Here is a 25,954-nt window from a genome sequence, read left to right on the forward strand (position 1 = left end):
CAATAACATGCGACATATCAGAATTCATAGCAGTAGCAGGTTTAGGTGTCGCAAGCCTACTAATAACGGAAGGAGAATCTAGTGCAGAGCTAGATGATAGTTCCTTACCTCCCCTTGTAGTTGAGGGCAAAATAGTAGTTCGGTCGTCTTTCAAGTTCTTCATAGTGATCAACAAATATAAATCCCAAGTGACTCAGTGAATAGAGCTATGCTCCCCGGCAACGGCGCCAGAAATTAGTCTTGATAACTCACAAGTGTAGGGGATCGCAACAGCTTTCGAGGGTAAAGTATTCAACCCAAATTTATCGATTCGACACAAGGGGAGCCAAAGAATATTCTTGAGTATTAGCAGTTGAGTTGTCAATTCAACCACACCTGGATAACTTAGTATCTACAGCAAAGTATTTAGTAGCAAAAGTAATATGATAATAAAGGTAGCGGTAGCAAAAGTAAAGATAAATGTTTTTGTGTTTTTGTAATAGTTGTAACAGTAGCAACGGAAAAGTAAATAAGCGAAGAACAATATGTGAAAAGCTCGTAGGCAATGGATCAGTGATTGATAATTATGCCGAATGCGATTCCTCATGCAATAGTTATAACATAGGGTGATGTAGAACTAGCTCCAATTCATCAATGTAGTGTAGGCATGTATTCCGTAAATAGTCATACGTGCTTATGGAAAAGAACTTGCATGACATCTTTTGTCCTACCCTCCCGTGGCAGCGGGGTCCTAGTGGAAACTAAGGGATATTAAGGCCTCCTTTTAATAGAGAACTGGAACAAAGCATTAGCACATAGTGAATACATGAACTCCTCAAACTATGGTCATCACCGAGAAGTATCCCGATTATTGTCACTTCGGGGTTGTCGGATCATAACACATAATAGGTGACTATAGACTTGCAAGATAGGATCAAGAACACACATATATTCATGAAAACATAATAGGTTCAGATCTGAAATCATGGCACTCGGGCCCTAGTGACAAGCATTAAGCATAGCAAAGTCATAGCAACATCAATCTCAGAACATAGTGGATACTAAGGATCAAACCCGAACAAAACTAACTTGATTACATGGTAAATCTCATCCAACCCATCACCATCCAGCAAGCCTATGATGGAATTACTCACGCATGGCGGTGAGCATCATGAAATTGGTGATGGAGGATGGTTGATGATGACGACAGCGATGAATCCCCCTCTCTGGAGCCCCGAACGGACTCCAGATCAGCCCTCCCGAGAGAGATTAGGGCTTGGCGGCGGCTCCGTGTCGTAAAACGCGATGAAACTTTCTCCTTGATTTTTTTCTCCCCAACGTGAATATATGGAGTTGGAGGTGAGGTCGGTGGAGGTCCAGGGGGCCCACGAGATAGGGGGCGCGCCCTACAGGGGGGTAGGGCGCCCCCTGTCTTGTGGACAGGCCCTGGGCCCCCTGGTATATTTCTTTCGCCCAGAAGTTCTTATTGATTCCAAAAAGTGCCTCCGTGGATTTTCAGGACATTTCGAGAACTTTTCTTTTCTACACATAAAACAACATCATGGCAGTTCTGCTGAAAACAGCGTCAGTTCGTGTTAGTTTCATTCAAATCGTGCAAGTTAGAGTCCAAAACAAGGGCAAAAGTGTTTCGAAAATTAGATACGTTGGAGACGTATCAGTGGGTCATCAAGAACATTCTCTAACCTAGACAAGTTATCTGCAACGGGGTTCTCAGCTCCCTTTCTATCAATAATATGCAAGTCAAATTCTTGGAGCAAGAGAACCCATCTAATGAGTCTAAGCTTAGCATCTTTCTTTTCCATAAGATATTTAATAGCAGCATGATCAGTGTGAATAGTAACTTTGGAATCAACAATATATGGTCTAAACTTATCGCATGCATACACAATTGTTAAGAATTCTTTTTCAGTAGTAGCATAATTTCTCTGGGCAGTATCAAGAGTCTTACTAGCATACTGGATAACATTCAATTTCTTATCGACTCTTTGCCCTAGAACAGCACCAACAGCATAATCACTAGCATCACACATAATTTCAAAAGGTAAATTCCAATCAGGTGGCTGAACAATAGGTGCAGTGATCAAAGCTTTCTTAAGTATTTCAAATGCTTCTACACAATCATCATCAAAGACAAAAGGAATATCTTTTTGTAATAGATTAGTCAGAGGCCTAGAGATTTTAGAAAAGTCCTTAATGAACCTCCTATAAAAAACGGCATGACCAAGGAAACTTCTTATACCTTTTATGCCTTGGGACATGGCATCTTTTCAATAGCATCAACCTTGGCTTTGTCAACTTCAATACCTCTCCCGGAGATCTTATGCCACAAGACAATGCCTTCATTAACCATAAAGTGACACTTTTCCCAATTCAGGACGAGACTAGTGTCTTTGCATCTCTGCAAAACTCGATCAAGGTTACTCAAACAATCATCAAAAGAGGATCCATAAACGGAGAAATCGTCCATGAATACCTCATAAATATTTTCACAAAAATCAGAGAATATAGCCATCATGCATCTTTGAAAGGTAGCAGGTGCATTACATAAACCAAAATGCATACATTTATAAGCAAAAGTACCAAAAGGGCAAGTAAAAGTAGTTTTAGATTGATCCTTCGCTGACACAGGTATTTGAGAGAAGCCAGAATAACCATCTAGAAAGCAGAAATGTGTGTGTTTGGATAGTATTTCTAGCATTTGATCAATAAAAGGTAAAGGGTAATGATCTTTCTTAGTAGCTTTATTTAACTTACAGAAATCAATTACCATCCTATAACCTGTAATAACTCTTTGCGGGATCAATTCATCTTTATCATTAGGAACAACGGTAATACCTCCTTTTTTTAGGAACACAATGGACAGGGCTTACCCATTCACTATCACCGACGGGATAAATTGTTGGGGAACGTAGTAATTTCAAAAAAAATCCTACGCACACGCAAGATCATGGTGATGCATAGCAACGAGAGGGGAGAATGTTGTCCATGTACCCTCGTAGACCGAAAGTGGAAGCGTTATAACAACGCGGTTGATGTAGTCGTACGTCTTCACGATGCGACCGATCCAAGCACCGAACGTACGGCACCTCCGAGTTCAGCACACGTTCAGCTCGATGACGATCCCCGGACTCCGATCCAGCAGGGTGTCCGGGATAAGTTCCGTCAGCACGATGGCGTGGTGACGATGATGATGTTCTACCGACGCAGGGCTTCGCCTAAGCACCGCTACGATATGATCGAGGTGGAATATGGTGGAGGGGGGCACCGCACATGGCTAAGGAACAATCACGAAGATCAACTTGTGTGTCATGGGGTGTCCCCCTGCCCCCGTATATAAAGGAGCAAGGGGGAGGGGGCGGCCGGCCAAGGGAGGGCGCGCCAGGGAGGAGTCCTACTCCCACCGGGAGTAGGACTCCCTCCTTTCCTAGTCCAACTAGGAGAGGGGACGGAAGGGAAGTAGAACGAGAAGGAAGGAGAGGGAGGAAAAGGAGGAAAGGGGGGCCGACCCCCTAGTCCAATTCGGTTTGGGCTAGGGGGGCCACGCGCCTTGCCTCCTCTCTTCCACCACTTGGCCCAAGAGGCCCATTGCTTCTTCCTCGTATTCCCGTAACTCTCCGGTACGCCCGAAAATACCCGAATCACTCGGAACCTTTCCGAACTCCGAATATAGTGGTCCAATATATCGATCTTTACGTCTCGACCATTTCTAGACTCCTCGTCATGTCCCCGATCTCATCCGGGACTCCGAACTCCTTAGGTACATCAAAACTCATAAACTCATAATATAACTGTCATCTAAACCTTAAGCGTGCGGACCCTACGGGTTCGAGAACTATGTAGACATGACCGAGACACGTCTCCGGTCAATAACCAATAGCGAAACCTGGATGCTCATATTGGCTCCCACATATTCTACGAAGATCTTTATCGGTCAGACTGCATAACAACATTCGTTGTTCCCTTTGTCATCGGTATGTTACTTGCCCGAGAGTCGATCGTCGGTATCCAATACCTAGTTCAATCTCGTTACCGGCAAGTCTCTTTACTGGTTACGTAATGCATCATTCCGTAACTAACTCATTAGCTACATTGCTTGCAAGGCTTATAGTGATGTGCATTACCGAGAGGGCCCAGAGATACCACTCCGACAATCGGAGTGACAAATCCTAATCTCGAAATACGCCAACCCAACATGTACCTTCGGAGACACCTGTAGAGCTCCTTTATAATCACCCAGTTACGTTGTGACATTTGGTAGCACACAAAGTGTTCCTCCGGTAAACAGGAGTTGCATAATCTCATAGTCATAGGAACATGTATAAGTCATGAAGAAAGCAATAGCAACATACTAAACGATCAAGTGCTATGCTAACGGTATGGGTCAAGTCAATCACATCATTCTCCTAATGATGTGATCCCGTTAATCAGATGACAACTCTTTTGTCCATGGCTAGGAAACTTAACCATCTTTGATTCACGAGCTAGTCAAGTAGAGGCATACTAGTGACACTATGTTTGTCTATGTATTCACACATGTATTATGTTTCCGGTTAATACAATTCTAGCATGAATATTAAAAATTTATCGTGAAATAAGGAAATAAATAATAACTTTATTATTGCCTCTAGGGCATATTTCCTTCAGTCTCCCACTTGCACTAGAGTCAATAATCTAGTTCACATCACCATGTGATTTAACACCAATATTCACATTTGTATGTGATTAATACCCATAGTTCACATCGTCATGTGATCAACACCCAAAGGGTTTACTAGAGTCAATAATCTAGTTCACATCGCTATGTGATTAACACCCAAAGAGTACTAAGGTATGATCATGTTTTGCTCATGAGAGAAGTTTAGTCAACGGGTCTATCACATTCAGAGTCGTATGTATTTTGCAAATATTCTATGTCTACAATGCTCTGCATGGAGCTACTCTAGCTAATTGCTCCCACTTTCAATATGTATCCAGATTGAGACTTAGAGTCATCTGGATCGGTGTAAAAGCTTGCACCGATGTAACTCTTTACGACAAGCTCTTTTATCACCTCCATAATCAAGAAGTATTTCCTTAGTCCTCACTAAGGATATTCTTGACTGCTGTCCAGTGATCTACTATTAGATCAAAAATTGTATTCCTATGCCAAACGCAGAGCAAGGTATACAATAGGTCTGCTTCACAGCATAGCATACTTTATAGAACCTATGACTGAGGCATAGGGAATGACTTTTCATTCTCTTTCTATTTTCTGCCATAGTCGGGTTTTGAGTCTTACTCAACTTCACACCTTGCAACACAGGCAAGAACTCTTTCTTTGACTGTTCCATTTTGAACTACTTCAAAAAAATTATCAAGGTATGTACTCATTGAAAAACTTATCAAGCGTCTTGATCTATCTATATAGATCTTGATGCTTAATGTGTAAGCAGCTTCACCGAGGTCTTTCTTTGAAAAACTCCTTTCAAACACTCCTTTATGCTTTCCAGAAAATTCTACATCATTTCTAATTAATAATATGTCATTCACATATACTTATCAGAAAGGTTGTAGTGCTCCCACTCACTTTCTTGTAAATACAAGCCTTTCCAAAAGTCTGTATAAAACCATATGCTTTGATCAACTCATCAAAGCGTATATTCCAACTCCGAGATGCTTGCACCAGTCCATTGATGGATTGCTGGAGCTTGCACACTTTTTTAGCATCTTTAGGATTGACAAAAACTTTCTGGTTGCATCATATACAACTCTTCTTTAATAAATCCATTAAGGAATGCAGTTTTGACATCCATTTGCCAGATTTCATAAAATGTGGCAATTGCTAACATGATTCAAACAGACTTAAGCTTCGATACGAGTGAGAAAATCTCATCGTATTCAACACCTTGAACTTGTTGAAAACCTTTCGCAACAAGTCGAGCTTAGTAGATAGTAACACTACTATCAGTGTCGGTCTTCCTCTTGAAGATCCATTTATTTAACATGGCTTGCTGATCATCGAGCAAGTCAATCAAAGTCCATACTTTGTTCTCATACATGGATCATATCTCAGATTTTATGGCCTCAAGCCATTTCGTGGAATCTGGGCTCATCATCGCTTCCTCATAGTTCGTAGGGTCATCATGGTCTAGTAACATGACTTCCAGAACATGATTACCATACCACTCTGGTGCGGATCTTACCCTGGAAGACCTACGAGGTTTGGTAGCAACTTGATCTGAAGTTTCATGATCATCATCATTAACTTCCTCACTAATTGGTGTAGGAATCACTGGAACTGATTTCTGTGATGAACTACTTTCCAATAAGGGAGAAGATACAATTACCTCATCAAGTTCTACTTTCCTCTCACTTCTTTCGAGAGAAACTTCTTCTCTAGAAAGGATTCATCTTAGCAACGAATAACTTGCCTTCGGATCTGTGATAGAAGGTGTACCCAATAGTTACCTTTGGGTATTCTATGAAGAAGCACTTCTCCGATTTGGGTTCGAGCTTATCAGGTTGAAACTTTTTCACATAAGCATCGCAGCCCCAAAATTTAAGAAACAACAACTTTGGTTTCTTGCCAAACCACAGTTAATAAGGCGTCGTCTCAACGGATTTTTGATGGTGCCCTATTTAAAGTGAATACAGTTGTCTCTAATGCATAACCCCAAAACGATAGTGGTAAATTGGTAAGATACATCACAGATCGCACCATATCTAATAAACTGCAGTTATGACGTTCGGACACACCATTACGCTGTGGTGTTCAATGCGGCGTGAGCTGTGAAACTATTCCACATTGTTTTATATGAAGGCTAAACTCGTAACTCAAATATTCATCTCTACGATCAGATCATAGAAACTTTATTTTCTTGTTACGATGATTTTTCCACTTCACTCTGAAATTCTTTGAACTTTTCAAATATTTCAGACTTATGTTTCATCAAGTAGATATACCCATATCTGCTCAAATCATCTGTGAAGGTTAGAAAATAACCATACTTGCCACAAGCATCAACACTCATTGGATCGCATACATCGGTATGTATTATTTCGAACAAGTCAGTAGCTCGTTCCATTGTTCCGGAGAATGGAGTTTTAGTCATCTTGCCCAAAAGGCACGGTTCGCAAGCATCAAATGATTCATAACCAAGTGATTCCGAAAATCCATCTTTATGGAGTTTCTTCATGTGCTTTACACCGATATGACCCAAACGGCAGTGCCACAAATAAGTTGCACTATCATTACTAACTTTGCATCTTTTGGCATCAATATTATGAATATGTGTATCACTACAATCAAGATCCAACAAACTATCTTCATTGGGTGTATGACCATTGAAGGTTTTATTCATGTAAACAGAACAACAATTATTCTCTGACTTTAAATGAATAACCGTATTGCAATAAACATGATCAAATCATATTTATGCTCAACGCAAACGCCAAATAACATTTGTTTAGGTTTAACACTAATCCCAAAAGTATAGGGAGTGTGTGTGATGATGATCATATCAATCTTGGAACTACTTCCAACACTCATCGTCACTTCCCCTCAACTAGTCTCTGTTTATTATGTAACTCATGTTTCGAGTTACTAATATTTAGCAACTGAACAAGTATCAAATACTCAGGGGCTACTATAAACACTAGTAAAGTACACATCAATAACATGTATATCAAATATACCCTTGTTCACTTTGCCATCCTTCTTATCCACCAAATATTCAGGGCATTTCCGCTTCTAGTGACCATTTCCTTTGCAGTATAATCACTCAGTTTCAGGCTTTGGTCCAGCTTTGGGCTTCTTCACGGGAGTGACAACTTGCTTGCCATTCTACTTGAAGTTCCCTTTCTTTTCCTTTGCCCTTTTCTTGAAACTAGTGGTCTTGTCAATCATCAACAATTGATGCTCTTTTCTTGATTTCTACCTTCGTTGATTTCAGCATCACGAAGAGCTCGGGAATCATTTTCGTCATCCCTTGCATTATAGTTCATCACGAAGTTCTAGTAACTTGGTGATGATGACTAGAGAACTCTGCCAATCACTATCTTATCTGGAAGATTAACTCCCACTTGATTCAAGCGATTGTAGTACTCAGACAATCTAAGCACTTGCTCACTAGTTGAGCGATTCTCCTCCATCTTTTAGCTATAGAATTTGTTGGAGACTTCATATCTCTCAACTCAGGTATTTGCTTGAAATATTAACTTCAACTCCTGGAACATCTCATATGGTCCATGACGTTCAAAACGTCTTTGAAGTCTCGATTCTAAACCGTTAAGCATGGTGCACTAAACTATCAAGTAGTCATCATATTGAGCTAGCCAAACGTTCATAACGTCTACATCTGCTCCTGCTATAGGTCTATCACCTAGCGGTGCATTAAGGACATAATTCTTCTGTGCAGCAATGAGGATAAACCTCAGATCACGGATCCAATCCGCATCATTGCTACTAACATCTTTCAACACAATTTTCTCTAGGAACATATCAAAATAAACATATGACAACGCAAGCTATTGATCTACAACATAATTTGCAAAATACTACCAGGACTAAGTTCATGATAAATTTAAGTTCAATTAATCATATTACTTAAGAACTCCCACTTAGACAGACATCTCTCTAGTCATCTAAGTGATCACGTGATCCAAATCAACTAAACCATGTCCGATCATCACATGAGATTGAGTAGTTTTCAATGGTGAACATCACTATGTTGATCATATCTACTATATGATTCACGCTCGACCTTTCGGTCTCTGTGTTTCGAGGCCATATCTGTATATGTTAGGCTCGTCAAGTTTTAACCTGAGTATTTCACGTGTGCAACTGTTTTGCACCCATTGTATTTGAACATAGAGCCTATCACACCCGATCATCACGTGGTGTCTCAGCACGAAGAACTTTCACAACGGTGCATACTCAGGGAGAACACTTCTTGATAATTTAGTTAGAGATCATCTTAAAATGCTACCGTCAATCAAAGCAAGATAAGATGCATAAAGGATAAACATCACATGCAATCAATATAAGTGATATGATATGGCCATCATCATCTTGTGCTTGTGATCTCCATTGTCACCGGCGCGACACCTTGATCTCCATCGTAGTATCGTTGTCGTTACGCCATCTATTGCTTCTACGACTATCGCTACCGTTTAGTGATAAAGTAAAGCAATTACAGGGCATTTGCATTTCATACAATAAAGCGACAACCATATGGCTCCTGCCAGTTGCCGATAACTTCGGTTACAAAACATGATCATCTCATACAATAAAATATAGCATCACATCTTGACCATATCACATCACAACATGCCCTGCAAAAACAAGTTAGATGTCCTCTACTTTGTTGTTGCAAATTTTACGTGGCTGCTATGGGCTGAGCAAGAACCGTTCTTACCTACGCATCAAAACCACAACGATAGTTTGTCAAGTTAGTGTTGTTTTAACCTTCGCAAGGACCGGGCGTAGCCACACTTGGTTCAACTAAAGTTGGAGAAACAGACACCCGCCAACCACTTGTGTGCAAAGCACGTCGGTAGAACCAGTCTCGCGTAAGCGTACGCATAATGTCGGTCCAGATCGCTTCATCCAACAATACCGCTGAACCAAAGTATGAGATGCTGGTAAGCAGTATGACTTATCTCGCCCACAATACACTTGTGTTCTACTCAAGCATATAACATCAATGCATAAAACCTAGGCTCGGATGCCACTGTTGGGGAACGTAGTAATTTCAAAAAAATCCTACGCACATGCAAGATCATGGTGATGCATAGCAACGAGAGGGGAGAGTGTTGTCCACGTACCCTCATAGACCGAAAGCGGAAGCGTTATAAAAACGCGGTTGATGTAGTCATGCGTCTTCACGATGCGACCGATCCAAGCACCGAACGTACGGCACCTCCGAGTTCAGCACACGTTCATCTCGATGACGATCCCCGGACTTCGATCCAGCAGGGTGTCAGGGATGAGTTCTGTCAGCACGACGGCGTGGTGATGATGATGATGTTCTACCGACGCAGGGCTTCGCCTAAGCACCGCTACGATATGATCGAGGTGGAATATGGTGGAGGGGGGCACCGCACACGGCTAAGGAACGATCACGAAGATCAACTTGTGTGTCATGGGGTGCCCCCCTGCCCCCGTATATAAAGGAGCAAGGGGGAGGGGGCGGCCGGCCAAGGGAGGGCGCGCCAGGGAGGAGTCCTACTCCCACCGGGAGTAGGACTCCCTCCTTTCCTAGTCCAACTAGGAGAGGGGAAGGAAGGGAAGTAGAGGGAGAAGGAAGGAGAGGGAGGAAAAGGAAGAAAGGGGGGCCGGCCCCCTAGTCCAATTCGGTTTGGGCTAGGGGGGCCACGCGCCCTACCTCCTCTCTTCCACCACTTGGCCCATGAGGCCCATTGCTTCTTCCTCGTATTCCCGTAACTCCCCGGTACCCCGAAAATACCCGAATCACTCGGAACCTTTCCGAACTCCGAATATAGTCGTCCAATATATCGATCTTTACGTTTCGACCATTTCGAGACTCCTCGTCATGTCCCCGATCTCATCCGGGACTCCGAACTCCTTCGGTACATCAAAACTCATAAACTCATAATATAACTGTCATCGAAACCTTAAGCGTGCGGACCCTACGGGTTCGAGAACTATGTAGACATGACCGAGACACATCTCCGGTCAATAACCAATAGCGGAACCTGGATGCTCATATTGGCTCCCACATATTCTACGAAGATCTTTATCGGTCAGACCGCATAACAACATACGTTGTTCCCTTTGTCATCGGTATGTTACTTGCCCGAGAGTCGATCGTCGGTATCCAATACCTAGTTCAATCTCGTTACCGGCAAGTCTCTTTACTCGTTACGTAATGCATCATTCCGTAACTAACTCATTAGCTACATTGCTTGCAAGGCTTATAGTGATGTGCATTACCGAGAGGGCCCAGAGATACCTCTCCGACAATCGGAGTGACAAATCCTAATCTCGAAATACGCCAACCCAACATGTACCTTCGGAGACACCTGTAGAGCTCCTTTATAATCACCCAGTTACGTTATGACGTTTGGTAGCACACAAAGTGTTCCTCCGGTAAACGGGAGTTGCATAATCTCATAGTCATAGGAACATGTATAAGTCATGAAGAAAGCAATAGCAACATACTAAACGATGAAGTGCTAGGCTAACGGTATGGTCAAGTCAATCACATCATTCTCCTATTGATGTGATCCCGTTAATCAAATGACAACTCTTTTGTCCATGGCTATGAAACTTAACCATCTTTGATTCACGAGCTAGTCAAGTAGAGGCATACTAGTGACACTATGTTTGTCTATGTATTCACACATGTATTATGTTTCCGGTTAATACAATTCTAGCATGAATAATAAACATTTATCATGAAATAAGGAAATAAATAATAACTTTATTATTGCCTCTAGGGCATATTTCCTTCATAAATAATACCTGCCTCAAGGAGCTTTAGTATCTCCTTTCTTACCACTTCTTTCATCTTGGGATTTAGTCATCGTTGAGGATCTCTAACTGGTTTGGTATCGTCCTCCAATTTAATTTTGTGTTGGCATAACATGGTACTAACACCCTTAAGATCATCGAGAGTATATCCAATAGCTACTCGGTGCTTTTTCAGAGTTTTCAATAATCTTTCTTCTTCTTGCTCTAAAAGGTTAGCACTAATAATAACAGGATATATTTTCTTTTCATCAAGATAAGCATACTTAAGATTATCAGGTAATGGTTTGAGTTCAAACACGGGAACACCCTTGGGTGGAGGGGGATCCCCAAGAATTTCAACGGGAAGGTTATGTTTCAGCATAGGTTCCTGTTTAAGGAACACTTCATCTATTTCCCTTCTTTCCTTCATAAACATATCGTTTCATGGTCTAGCAAATATTGTTCTAACGGATCAGTAGGAGGCATGGCAATGGAAGCAAGACCAATAATCTCATCCTTACTAGGTGGTTCCCTATCTCGAGGTTGTCTATGAAACTTAGCAAAATTAAACTCATGGGACATACCATCTATGCCAACGGTGACAATATCTTTTTCACAATCAATCTTAGCACTAGTTGTATTCAAGAAGGGTCTACCAAAAATAATGGGACAAAAATCATCTTGTGGGGAACCAAGAACATGAAAATCAGTAGGGTATTTAACCTTCCCACACAAGACTTCAACATCTCTAACAATCCCAAAAGGTTTAATGGTATCCCTATTAGCACGCTTAATAGTAACATCAATGTCTTCTAATTCAATGGATGCAATGTCATGCATAATTTCTTTATATAGATCATAGGGTATCGCACTAGAACTGGCACCCATATCACATAAGCCATGATAACAATGATCTCCTATTTTAATAGAAATAATAGGCATGCCTACGACAGGTCTATGTATCTTAGTATCTGGTTTAGCAATTTTAGCAGATTCATCACAAAAATAAATAACATGCCCATCTAAATCATCATCCAAGAGATCTTTAACCATAGCAATACTAGGTTCAACATTAATTTGCTCAGGAGGTGTATAAGTCCTAGTATTACTCTTACGAACAACAGTCGAAGCTTTAGCATGATCCTTTATCCTAACAGGAAAGGGAGGTTTCTCAACATAAGTAGTAGGAATAATAGGATCACTATAGGTGATAGTCTTTTCTTCAACTGTAATAGGTGCAACTACTTTCACTTCAACAGGAGGATTATATTTAAACCACTTCTCTTTAGGGAGATCTACATGAGTAGCAAAAGATTCACAGAAAGAAGCTACTATCTTAGAGTCAAGTCCATACTTAGCGCTAAATCCACGAAAAGCATCGGTATCCATAAAAGATTTAACACAATCGAACTTAGGTGTCATACCTGCCTCCTTACCATCATCGGAACCCCAATCTTCAGAGTTGCATTTAATTCTTTCCAATAAGTCCCATTTGAAATCAATAGTCTTCAGCATATAAGAACCAGCACAAGAAGTATCGAGCAGGTTGCGATTATCAAGAGAAAGCCGAGCATAAAAGTTTTGAATAATCATTTCCCTAGAGAGCTCATGATTGGGGCATGAATATAACATTCACTTAAGCCTCCCCCAAGCTTGAGAGATGCTTTCTCCTTCGCGATGCCAAAAATTATATATGTAATTACGATCACGATGAACAGGATGCATAGGATAGAACTTCTAGTGAAATTCCAACTTCAATCGCTTATAATTCTAAGATCCCGTATCATCACATAGCCTATACCATGTCAATGCATATCCCTTCAAAGATAAAGGGAAGACCTTCCTTTTGACAACATCATCGGGAATACCTGCAAGCTTAAATAATCCACAAACTTCATCCACAAAGATAAGGTGTAAATCGGGATGCAATGTTCCATCTCCTGCAAATGGATTAGCTAGCAGTTTCTCTAACATACCCGAAGGAATCTCAAAGTAAATATTTTCATAAAGTTCAGTAGGTTGAGGAGCAACTCTTTGCTCTTCTGGTCGGGGTGAAGATACCCGGAACAAGCCCCTCAAAGGATTAGTTTCCATAGTGACAAGTAACAGAAAATTTCAGCACACTATATAAATGTTTCCTTACCAAGTTCCACTCACCAAAAGCGCTACACTCCCCGGCAATGGCACCAGAAAAGAGTCTTGATGACCCACAAGTGTAGGGGATCTATCATAGTCCTTTCTATAAGTAAGAGTGTCGAACCCAACGAGGAGCAGAAGGAAATGATAAGCGGTTTTCGGTAAGGTTTTCTCTGCAAGCACTGAAATTGTAGGTGATAGATAATTTTGTGATAAGATAAATAGTAACGAGTAACAAGTAAATAAAGTAAATAAAGTGCAGCAAGGTGGCCCAATCCTTTATGTAGCAAAGGATAAGCCTGGACAATTTCTAATAATGAGAAAGAAGCTCCCGAGGACACATGGGAATTATCGTCAAGCTAGTTTTCATCACGTTCATATGATTCGCGTTCGGTAATTTGATAATTTGATATGTGGGTGGACCGGTACTTGGGTACTTCCCTTACTTGGACAAGCATCCCACTTATGATTAACCCCTGTTGCAAGCGTCCGCAACTACAAAAGAAGTATTAAGGTAAACCCACAGCATTAAACATATGGATCCATATCAACCCCTAACGAAGCAACGCATAAACTAGGGTTTAAGCTTATGTCACTCTAGCAACCCATCATCTACTTATTACTTCCCCATGCTTTCCTCTAGGCCCAAATAATGGTGAAGTGTCATGTAGTCGACGTTCACATAACACCACTAGAGGAAAAGACAACATACATCTCATCAAAATATCGAACGAATACCAAATTCACATGACTACTAATAGCAAGACTTCACCCATGTCCTCAGGAACAAACGTAACTACTCACAAAGCATATTCATGTTCATAATCAGAGGAGTAATAATATGCATAAAGGATCTGAACATATGATCTTCCACCAAGTAAACCAATTAGCATCAACTACAAGGAGTAATCAACACTACTAGCAACCCACGGGTACCAATTTATGGTTTTGATACAAGATTGGATACAAGAGATGAACTAGGGTTTTGAGAGGAGATGGTGCTGGTGAAGATGTTGATGGAGATTGACCCCCTCCCGATGAGAGGATCATTGGTGATGACGTTAGTGATGATTTCCCCCTCCCGGAGGGAAGTGTCCCCGGCAGAACAGCTCCGCCACAGCCCTAGATTGGTTCCGCCAAGGTTCCGCCTTGTGGCAGCGGAGTTTCGTCCCGTAAGCTTGCCCACAATTTTTCTAGGGTAAAAGCTCTAATATAGCAGAAGATGGACACCGGGGGCCCACCAGGGGGTCCAGGAGACAGGGGGCGCGCCCAGTAGGGGGGCGCGCCCCCCACTCTTCTGGCTGAGGTGTGGGCCCCCTGGTGTATTTCTTTCGCCCAATAATTCTTATTAATTCCAAAAAGATGTTTTGTGGAGTTTCAGGATTTTTGGAGCAGTGCAGAATAGGTTTCCAATGTTTGCTCCTTTTCCAGCCAGAATTCCAGTTGCCGGCATTCCCCCTCTTAATGATAAACCTTGTAAAATAAGAGAGAATATCCATAAGTATTGAGATATAATGTGTAATAACAGCCCATAATGCAATAAATATTGATATAAAAGCATGATGCAAAATGGACGTATCAGTGCACAACATTGATGTATATCAGATGAAACTTTTCAGTGCACTATGGATCAAGACAAGATTCATAACTAAACTGGTCCTCCCCGTCCTAAGCATTTAAGATTCGAGAATCAAATGCTATTTCACATGCTCTCTTACACTATTTGCCCTATGTCCGGGATGAACCCAGATAAGTCCATCTCAGATGTTCTTCAAAATGTTATCTATGCAATCTCTGAGCGGTATATCTTTGATGTTGAGGACATGTTTCTGCGTATTCTGAAGGATTCTGCTCAATATCCTTTCTGCATCAAAGTTTTCACACCATGGATCCAGAAAGTTATTGATCACACTATGCGCATAGTGTATCTGGCGAAGGAAAGTCATAAATGCTTCATACCTCCTATTCGCGATACCTTGCAAATCATGGAAGATATTTCTTTGGGTAAATCTCCCGCATCAAGCCCTCATGATTATCACAAGAAATTTGATGGGCCACGTCTCCCTCAGCATGACCGAAATATTTCACCTCAACTTCCATCGCAACTCGAAGTTAGTTTGCATACACAACAACTGCTACTGCAGCACATCGCTGAGGATCGACGCGAAAAAGAACATCTCGCCTCCGAGCTAAATGCTCTCAACAATCACACTAGAATCATGCATCTGATTGCAGATGAAAACAAGAAGAGGCTCTGGAAATTGCTCGCAAGTTCTTTACCGAGAAACAACTACTGAATGTCAATCTCCAAGAGCTATATGATTATATTGACAAAGGCTTCACTCTTGAAGATTTCCAAGATCGGAGTACCCCTCCTCTTCCTGGTCATGAGTCAACCACTGATCTTCTGCATCTCAAGCTTCGCAAACTGCTTGACCGTTCTAAAGCCACCTCACCGACTGAGAAACCTACCGAAGGCAATGTGCTATCTCGTGTTCCTCATGTGGCGGCTCCAAATATGCCCTCCTCCTCTCAACACCAAGTTGTTATCCCTAAAGGAAAATCTGCCGCTACTGAAAATGAAGCTAATCTAGTCACTTCCGAAAAAGAAGTCACCTCGGACAGTTCTTCTGGGTATGCCACCGAGTGAACCAAGTTCTTTTCTTTTGCACTCATGTTATTCATCACATTTTTTACATTAGTTGAAAAAAGGGGGGAGAATTACATCGAGTCTCGATAGATTTTCTTTCTGTGTTCCTTTGGTTTGGTTTCATGCGAGTTCGCAACTTATGGTTTAAGCTTTTCTGCTCTAAGTTGTAAAACTTATGTGTCGTAATGTTAATAACCCCTCCTGCTACACTATTTCTCTCGAAGCATTTGTCTTGCAGGTGGAGTTATTATCGGAAGTTATGAATGATAGCACTATGATCTCGATGGATCATATGTCATCAGTGTGAATCATTGTCTCGGATGATTGAAATTTCCACTGTATACTTCAAATACTTGCAGGAGAATTAATCTCATATCTTTTTCCCTACATACATGTAGGGGGAGTCTATTCATCATTGAGAAAAGTAACACTTATTCACTCTTGTTGGAATTAATTGCCTCTTATCTATCTTCACTTTAATGATTATCTGTTTTGTCAACAATCATCCAAAAAGAGGGAGATTGTTGGTGCAATAATTCACTACAAGAAATATGTCAACTTGTGACCACCACTATTGGTCACTGAAAGGTCACAAATTTCCATGTACGACCTTTTTGTGACAAAAAACAGAAGGTCAAAAGCTGGCCGTCGTAAACTGACTATAGCGACCTTTCTTCTGGAATGGTCAAAGACGTTTACGACCAAAATATTCCTACTGTGGCGATTTGGTCACTAGCAACCTCCCCCAGGCCACGTAGGCATCCAGCGTGGCAAGCTGATGTGGCACAAGATTCAGCCCGGTCCAATTCGATTTTCTACATGGGCCGAGCCCAACAATTCGGCCTTTTCAATATATATTTATTTCTGTTAATTTTCACTAGCTTCATGGGCCTGGCCTAGTAATTCGGCCTTTTAAATTTCTTTGCCTATCCCTTTTGACAGATTTTTTTGGTCTTGTTTTTTCTGGGCCATTTCTTTGTTGGGCCTCTCAAGTTTTCCCCTCAAAAATAATTGTTCAATATATCTTGGGCTGGGCCAAAATAATTGGTCCAATCCAACTTCTTTTATTATGCCATTGACATTACAACACATCGCACTACAAGTTATCTTGGGCCTAGCCCAGTTCCGATACATTTTCAAAGCAACATGAAATATTATAGGAGCCCAAAATATCTTTACATGCATTCATTCTAGCAGTACATATCTTTACATCCAACCAGTAAGTGCCAAACAGAACTATTCTACAACAAAGAAAAGAAAATAGATGACAAGACATCACACAAGTTCCTATTGTCCTCCTCCTTCAACATTTGAAAACCTTCACCTGGCAGTAGATCAATCATGAGTGAGAAACAATACAGCAGCAAAACAATACAGAAACAATACGGTTGATTATTCAAAGAAATTAAACTAAGTGCAGGTCACCCAAAGCTGAATTTCTTGCAATCCAAACAACACAAACAGTAGGAAGATGGTTGCATAGATACAAATCCATGTGGTAGTAGCAAAATTGGCCAATCTGGACCGCATCTTCTGTTGGGTTTCGTAGTAATTTCAAAAAAATTCCTACGCACACGCAAGATCATGTGATGCATAGCAACGAGGGGAGAGTATTGTCTACGTACCCAACGTAGACCGACTGCGGAAGCGATGACACGACGTAGAGGAAGTAGTCGTACGTCTTCTCGATCCAACCGATCAAGCACCGAAACTACGGCACCTCCGAGTTCGAGCACACGTTCAGCTCGATGACGATCCCCGGACTCCGATCCAGCAAAGTGTCGGGTAAGAGTTTCGTCAGCACGACGGCGTGGTGACGATCTTGATGAACTACAGCAGCAGGGCTTCGCCTAAACTCCGCTACAGTATTATCGAGGAATATGGTGGCAGGGGGCACCGCACACGGCTAAGGAATCGATCACGTGGATCAACTTGTGTCAACTTGTGTGTTTAGAGGTGCCCCTGCCTCCGTATATAAAGGAGCCAAGGGGGGAGGGGGCGCCGGCCAAGAGGGAGAGGCGCAGGAGGAGTCCTACTCCTACCGGGAGTAGGACTCCCCCCCCCCCAATCCTATTCCAACTAGGATTCCCAAGGGGGAAAGAGGGAGAGGGGTGGCCGGCCACCTCTCCTAGTCCTAATAGGACTAGGGGAAGGGGGGAGGCGCGCAGCCCCCTTGGGCTGCCCCTTTCTCCTTTCCACTAAGGCCCATGATGGCCCATATGGTTCCCGGGGGGTTCCGGTAACCCTCCCGGTATTCCGGTAAAATCCCGATTTCACCCGGAACACTTCCGATATCCAAATATAGGCTTCCAATATATCAATCTTTACGTCTCGACCATTTCGAGACTCCTCGTCATGTCCGTGATCACATCCGGGACTCCGAACAACCTTCAGTACATCAAAATGCATAAACTCATAATATAACTGTCATCGTAACCTTAAGCGTGCGGACCCTACGGGTTCGAGAACAATGTAGACATGACCGAGACACGTCTCCGGTCAATAACCAATAGCGGGACCTGGATGCCCATATTGGCTCCTACATATTCTACGAAGATCTTTATCGGTCAGACCGCATAACAACATACGTTGTTCCCTTTGTCATCGGTATGTTACTTGCCCTAGATTCGATCGTCGGTATCCAATACCTAGTTCAATCTCGTTACTGGCAAGTCTCTTTACTCGTTCCGTAATACATCATCTCACAACTAACATATTAGTTGTAATGCTTGCAAGGCTTATGTGATGTGTATTACCGAGAGGGCCCAGAGATACCTCTCCGACAATCGGAGTGACAAATCCTAATCTCGAAATACGCCAACCCAACATCGACCATTGGAGACACCTGTAGTACTCCTTTATAATCACCCAGTTACGTTGTGACGTTTGGTAGTACCCAAAGTGTTCCTCCGGTAAACGGGAGTTGCATAATCTCATAGTCATAGGAACATGTATAAGTCATGAAGAAAGCAATAGCAACATACTAAACGATCGGGTGCTAGGCTAATGGAATGGGTCATGTCAATCAGATCATTCTACTAATGATGTGACCTTGTTAATCAAATAACAACTCATTGTTCATGGTTAGGAAACATAACCATCTTTGATTAACGAGCTAGTCAAGTAGAGGCATACTAGTGACACTTGGTTTGTCTATGTATTCACACATGTATTATGTTTCCGGAAAATACAATTCTAGCATGAATAATAAACATTTATCATGATTATAAGGAAATAAATAATAACTTTATTATTGCCTCTAGGGCATATTTCCTTCATCTTCTCTGTTTGGTACTAACTAAAAAAACTGGACTTGTTCATACAAATCCCTCTTGAATTCCTTACACAGCCAGGATTTGCATCAAATATTCCTTAATTTAGCGGCATTTGTAAGCAGAGAAAGAGAGGGAGGGAGATGGGGATGCGTACCTTGTCCTGAAGTTCCAACGACCAGACCAGAGAGAAGTTGCTCCTCGTCTTCTTTCCTCAGCCCCAAATTTGCCTGCAATAACCACAATTCATTGCATCAACCAGCGATCTGATCTCACAAGCGATCTGATCTCACAAGCCCCACCCAGGTGGTGGACTGGTGGTAGTACAACAGCTAGAAGGCTCATCACTCACCGGTTGAAAAGCTCGACCCGGTACTCCATCTCCTTCTCCACCATCCCGAACATCTGCATCGCACAACCACCACCATCAATTGACCTCAATCACAAGCTCGAAATCGAAGAGGAAGGCATATACACACAAAAAAAGAACATGAAAATTCCAGAAAAAGGCAACTTGTAGCTGCCAGCAGCAACTTGAGAATGAATGATTGATATCCTAGAAGTTGTAAACTGGAAGCCAGAGAAGCTACTAGTCAGGTTAGTTTCCACAGGTTAATTAGTTTCAAGTTCTGAAACTGAATGCATGGGGTCGAGTATCAGTATTCTATGTAAATTAGTCATATGATGTACCTGTAGTTACGCAATGATTTTGCTCACGTTAGATAGCATGTACTTCTATACGAGAGAAAGAAGGATTGCTAGCAAATCTGCTACATTTTATTGTGCAATGTCAGTCAGTTTGTGTAGCTAAACTGCCAACAACGAACCAACCAAGTGCATATATACTGCTCGTGAGCATGACCAATTTTTTAATCAGACAAAACGAAATATGTTGCAGAATTAACATGGCAGCAGAGCAAACCAATACATCTTGCAACTAATAAGCACATGATATTGCTTGGCAAAAGAAGCCACCAGGATCCAAGTAGATCTAGATTTACAGGTGCAATCTTCAATAACTATTAAAGCCATAATTACCACTACAACGAACACAAACAGAATTATGTACAGATGGAGCAACGGAGTCTATCGACTTGCCATTCAAAATCTAACAGACCAACTAGTTCAAACACTAGGCAAAGTAAGACAGAAACAAGTAAATCGGCACAGAAACAAGATAATCAGGTCCATATATTTAAGTCAAGCCGGGAGCATGGAGCAGCAATAGCCTTCCCACTTCTGTCTAGTCCATGCCAGGAGCTTGCTAGCGTTCGAAACCAGCAGTTTCTGTAACAAGTAACTGAAACTATGTAAATGTAAAGAAAAAGAAATCTAAAGGTGTATGAGAATACATCAATCAGATTCAGGATTCGGCTATACCTCCTCGGACAACCTTCTAGATGGTGACTTGTCAACATTGATGGGTGGCAGCGTGGACCGGCGAGCACCCGCGAAGAGAGGAGAAGAAGATGTCGCCGCAGTGTGCTGTGGGCAACAACCCGTTTCTCCTCATGCATCGCATAGTTGAATACAAATAATCAAGCTACACAATATTACTATTCGCATATGCAACAATTCACTGCAAATCACAGTAATATATATACCTGTTCAGTGAGAACAGCATAAGTTTTCCCTTTGGACTCCAAAAGAATCAACACAGCAACAGCAGGCCCTCTTGCAAAGACAATCCCTCGAATCTAAATATATTGTAGATCAATAAGATGAACGAAAATCCACAATACATACTAATTTTAAAAGGTAAGACAGAGTACCGATGATTATTTAGGAACTGTCTAGAACAAAGATTTCGCGAGCATGTCAATTAACTAGCTCTAAATCCATCATGCTAACACAAACGATTTGGCAAACCCTGGTGAAGCACATATACTGCCTGCCCTGGTCTATCGCGGCTCCTCACCCGGTTCTATCATATCTACACCTACCTTATGGTCTCCACTTACTCATACTCCAAACCCTGTTTGTGTCTAAGCAATCTTAACATAGATAACAAACTAGACATGACAAGGTCACATCTATTTTAGTTGGAGAAACACCTTAAAATTGTATGAATCACAAATTGTTACTATGCCAGTAAAAGGAGATAGAATCATGGGACATTGTGATCACCTTGGCTTTGGTTTCCTCGTCGACGATGTCGGCTTTGAACTTGAGGAACCCCACGCGCTGCCCAAACATGTCCACCCCCTGCAACACATCGCGGAGTATATTTCAGATGCGCCGTCGACAGACAGATTCCCCGAGGAAATCGTACTAGCTCAAACATTTCAATTCAGAGGGAGGGGGAAGCACTAGGACCGCACCTGGATGAGGATCTGTCGGAGGCTGAGCTTCCCGTGGGCGAGCAGGCCCTTCTCCGCCTGCAGGTTCTCCAGCCACCGCCGGAACAGCGCCGAGTCCAGCGCCTTCCTGAAGTCCATCTCGGCTGCGACGGGGCCGGCGACTGGGCAGGCGCGGGCAGGGGCGGCACGAGGAAGCCGGGCATGACGGGCGGGGCCAGCTGCTACAGCTGCTACGCGGGGCGCGCCGCGGGGCCCTCCCTGCTGAGCTCGACGACATAGCGGCCCCGCGCGACGCACCAGAGCCGCGTGCGGACGACGCAGGCGGACGCCCGGGCCGCCGTCGCCGGATCAGCGCGTAGGCGGACGCTGGGGCGAGGCACCCGGCGCCGACGCCCGTCGCCGCCATCTGTAGGACCCATAGAAAACAGAAGGAGGCGGGCGGAGGAGGTTGGGACGGATGGTGGATCGCCCCGCTCGGAGCGTGCCTCGGCTCTCTCGAAGCCTCTCGCTGCTGGGGAAGGAGCACGGGCGGCGGGAGTGCTGCCGCGGGCATGGATGGATGGTTGGATTGATGGAGGCCGGTGGTTGCAGGTGGCCTCGTTCCCGACGAGATCGAGCTGGGATGTGGCCATGGACGTGCGGTTTGGTTGGGTAAGGGAAGGGGAGGGGTGAGAGGAGTAGGGCGTGCGGGAGGCCATGGACGGCGGCCAGCTCTGCCGGAGGGAGGTGCCAGCGGCGATCTGGAAGGGAGGAGGCAGCTCTCTCTCTCCGTCGGGCAGCGAGGAGATCTGGAAGGGAGGAGGCAGCGAGGAGATGGATGGGTTGGTGTGGGGGTGGGAAAGAAAGGAGGCGGGGGGTGGATGGAAAATGACAAGCTAGGGTTTCGGGGTTGGTGTGGACAGCCGTTGGATCCACGAGCATCTGACGGCGTATGATGCACGATCCGCGTGAAGGGTCTACAGACCAATCAGAATGCAGTATGATGCTATGACCATCTAAATTGGTCATAGTTGTTTAAAAATAATATGTTAAAGTCATGACAGCTATTTTATGACCTGAGAAATTCAAAAGGAAAATAGAAAACCTTCTCATTGTGTCACCAAAAAGTGAACGAGTTTTCAGAAAAAAATAACAAACATGAAAAAAGATAAATATCTTCAAAAAGGTGTAGTGAGAAATGAGTTTTTTTGCAAAAATAAACATTTTTCATTTTTCGAGTGCCCAAAAGGAGGTATTTTGTGAAGGACCTCCCAAATAATTGTTGCAAAATCGGACCAAATCATTTTTCTAAAATACTAGGCCATATTTAATGCACAATTGACAAAATGGTTGGGTGTCAAAAGTTTTGATCCACCTCTGGTGAAAAAGACAAATTCCCGCCGATTCAGCTGGAAGCAGGTCAAATTTGAACTGTAGGTGCCTCATAGTTTGCTATTTATTTTTTCCAAAAATCATTTCTAGGTACATAAGTACCTATTTAATCTGAGAAACGCCAAAAAAATCCAAGATTCAACCACTAGCTAGGAACGGTCATTCCCGCCGTTTTGACCGCATTTTGAAACGGGCATAAAAAATTCAAAAAAAATCAAAAAATTGGGAAACCTTCGCATTGTGTCATTATATGTGGCCAAGTTCCCAGGAAAAATAACAAACTTGTAATACAGCAATTATTTTAAAAAAGTGTTCTCAGAAACGAGCTATCACGTGTGGAGGTCAATGGCTTTCAAGGCAAATGATCAATCTTATGGCCATATTCATGGCATAGTTTGTTCAAATGATCTCATACTGTGCACAAGAGTGCATATTGGAATGGCAAACAATGTTGCCTAAGGAAGTTTTCATTTTCTTTGGACGAAAAAACCATTTTCCATTTTTTGAGTGCCCGAAAGGAGGTTTTTTTGTGAATGACCTCCCAAATAATTGTTGCAAAATTGGACCAAATCATTTTTCTAAAATACTAGGCCATATTTAATGTACAATTGACAAACTAGTTGGGCGTCAAAAGTTTTGATCCACCTCTGGTGAAAAAGACAAATTCCCGCCGATTCAGTTGGAAGCGGGTCAAATTTGAACTGTAGGTGCCTCATAGTTTGCTATTTATTTTTTCCAAAAATCATTTCTAGGTACATAAGTACCTATTTAATCAGAGAAACGCCAAAAAAATTCCAAGATTCAACCACTAGCTAGGAACGGTCATTCCCGCCGTTTTGACCGCATTTTGAAACGGGCATAAAAAATTCAAAAAAATCAAAAAATTGGGAAACCTTCGCATTGTGTCATTATATGTGGCCAAGTTCCCAGGAAAAATAACAAACTTGTAATACGGCAATTATTTTTAAAAAGTGTTCTCAGAAACGAGCTATCATGTGTGGAGATCAATGGCTTTCAAGCCAAATGATCAATATTATGGCCACATTCATGGCATAATTTGTTCAAATGATCTCATACTGTGCACAAGGGTGCATATTGGAATTCCAAAAAATGTTGCCTAAGGAAGTTTTCATTTGCTTTGCACGGAAAATTCATTTTCCATTTTTCGAGTGCCCGAAATGAGGTTTTTTTGTGAAGGACCTACCATATATTTGTTGCAAAATTGTACCAAATCATTTTTATAAAATATTAGGACATATTTAATGCACAATTGACAAAATGGTTGGGTGTCAAAAGTTTTGATCCACCTTTGGTGAAAAAGACAAATTCCCGCCGATTCAGTTGGAAGCGGGTCAAATTTGAACTACAGCTGCCTCATAGTTTGCTATTTATTTTTTCCAAAAATCATTTCTATGTACATAAGTATCTATTTAATAAGAGAAACATCAAAAGTTTTCCAAGATTCAACCACTAGCTAGGAACGGTCAAGCCCGCCGTTTTGACCGCATTTTCAAACGGGCATAAAAAATTCAAAAAAATTCAAAAAATTGGAAAACCTTCGCATTGTGTCATTATGTGTGACCAAGTTTCCAGGAAAAATAATAATCTTGTAATACAAAAATTATTTTAGAAAAGTGTTCTCATAAATGAGCTATCATGTGTGAAGATTCATGGATTTCAACCCGAACGCTCAATCTCATGGTCACATTCATGGCATAGTTTGTTCAAATGATCTCATATTGTGCACAAGGGTGCATCTTGGAATTCCAAACAATGTTGCCAAAGGGAGTTTTCATTTTCTTTGCACGGAAAATTCATTTTCCATTTTTCGAGTGCCCGAAATGAGGTTTTTTGTGAAGGACCTACCATATATTTGTTGCAAAATTGTACCAAATCATTTTTATAAAATATTAGGACATATTTAATGAACAATTGACAAAATTATTGGGTGTCAAAAGTTTTGATCCACCTCTGGTGAAAAAGACAAATTCCCACCGATTCAGTTGGAAGCGGGTCAAATTTGAACTGCAGCTGCCTCATAGTTTGCTATTTATTTTTTCCAAAAATCATTTCTATGTACATAAGTATCTATTTAATAAGAGAAACATCAAAAGTTTTCCAAGATTCAACCACTAGCTAGGAACGGTCAAGCCCGCCGTTTTGACCGCATTTTCAAACGGGCATAAAAAATTCAAAAAAAAATCTAAAAATTGGAAAACCTTCGCATTGTGTCATTATGTGTGACCAAGTTTCCAGGAAAAATAATAATCTTGTAATACAGAAATTATTTTAGAAAAGTGTTCTCATAAATGAGCTATCATGTGTGAAGATTCATGAATTTCAACCCAAACGCTCAATCTCATGGTCACATTCATGGCATAGTTTGTTCAAATGATCTCATATTGTGCATAAGGGTGCATCTTGGAATTTCAAACAATGTTGCCAAAGGGAGTTTTCATTTTCTTTGCACGGAAAATTCATTTTCCATTTTTCGAGTGCCCGAAATGAGGTTTTTTTGTGAAGGACCTACCATATATTTGTTGCAAAATTGTACCAAATCATTTTTAATAAAATATTAGGACATATTTACTGCACAATTGACAAAATGGTTGGGTGTCAAAAGTTTTGATCCACCTCTGGTGAAAAAGACAAATTCCCGCCGATTCAGTTGGAAGCGGGTCAAATTTGAACTGCAGCTGCCTCATAGTTTGCTATTTATTTTTTCCAAAAATCATTTCTAGTTACATAAGTACCTATTTAATCATAAATACAT

At 41.9% G+C, this 25,954-nt stretch overlaps 1 long non-coding RNA gene across 1 annotated transcript; it reads right to left on the reverse strand.

Annotated features, from left to right (window-relative positions):
- Nucleotides 1–17,344: 17,344 nt before the first annotated feature.
- Nucleotides 17,345–20,160, reverse strand: LOC119305798. The gene is made up of 3 exons (XR_005148775.1): nucleotides 19,863–20,160; nucleotides 19,668–19,740; nucleotides 17,345–17,562 (listed from the first exon to the last, which is right to left on the reverse strand). It is a non-coding gene; the product is annotated as an uncharacterized LOC119305798 (long non-coding RNA).
- Between the last annotated feature and the right edge of the window lie 5,794 nt (nucleotides 20,161–25,954).

This window comes from Triticum dicoccoides, chromosome 5B, assembly GCF_002162155.2.
Source record: "Triticum dicoccoides isolate Atlit2015 ecotype Zavitan chromosome 5B, WEW_v2.0, whole genome shotgun sequence".
In the NCBI taxonomy this organism is placed as follows: Eukaryota; Viridiplantae; Streptophyta; class Magnoliopsida; order Poales; family Poaceae; genus Triticum; species Triticum dicoccoides.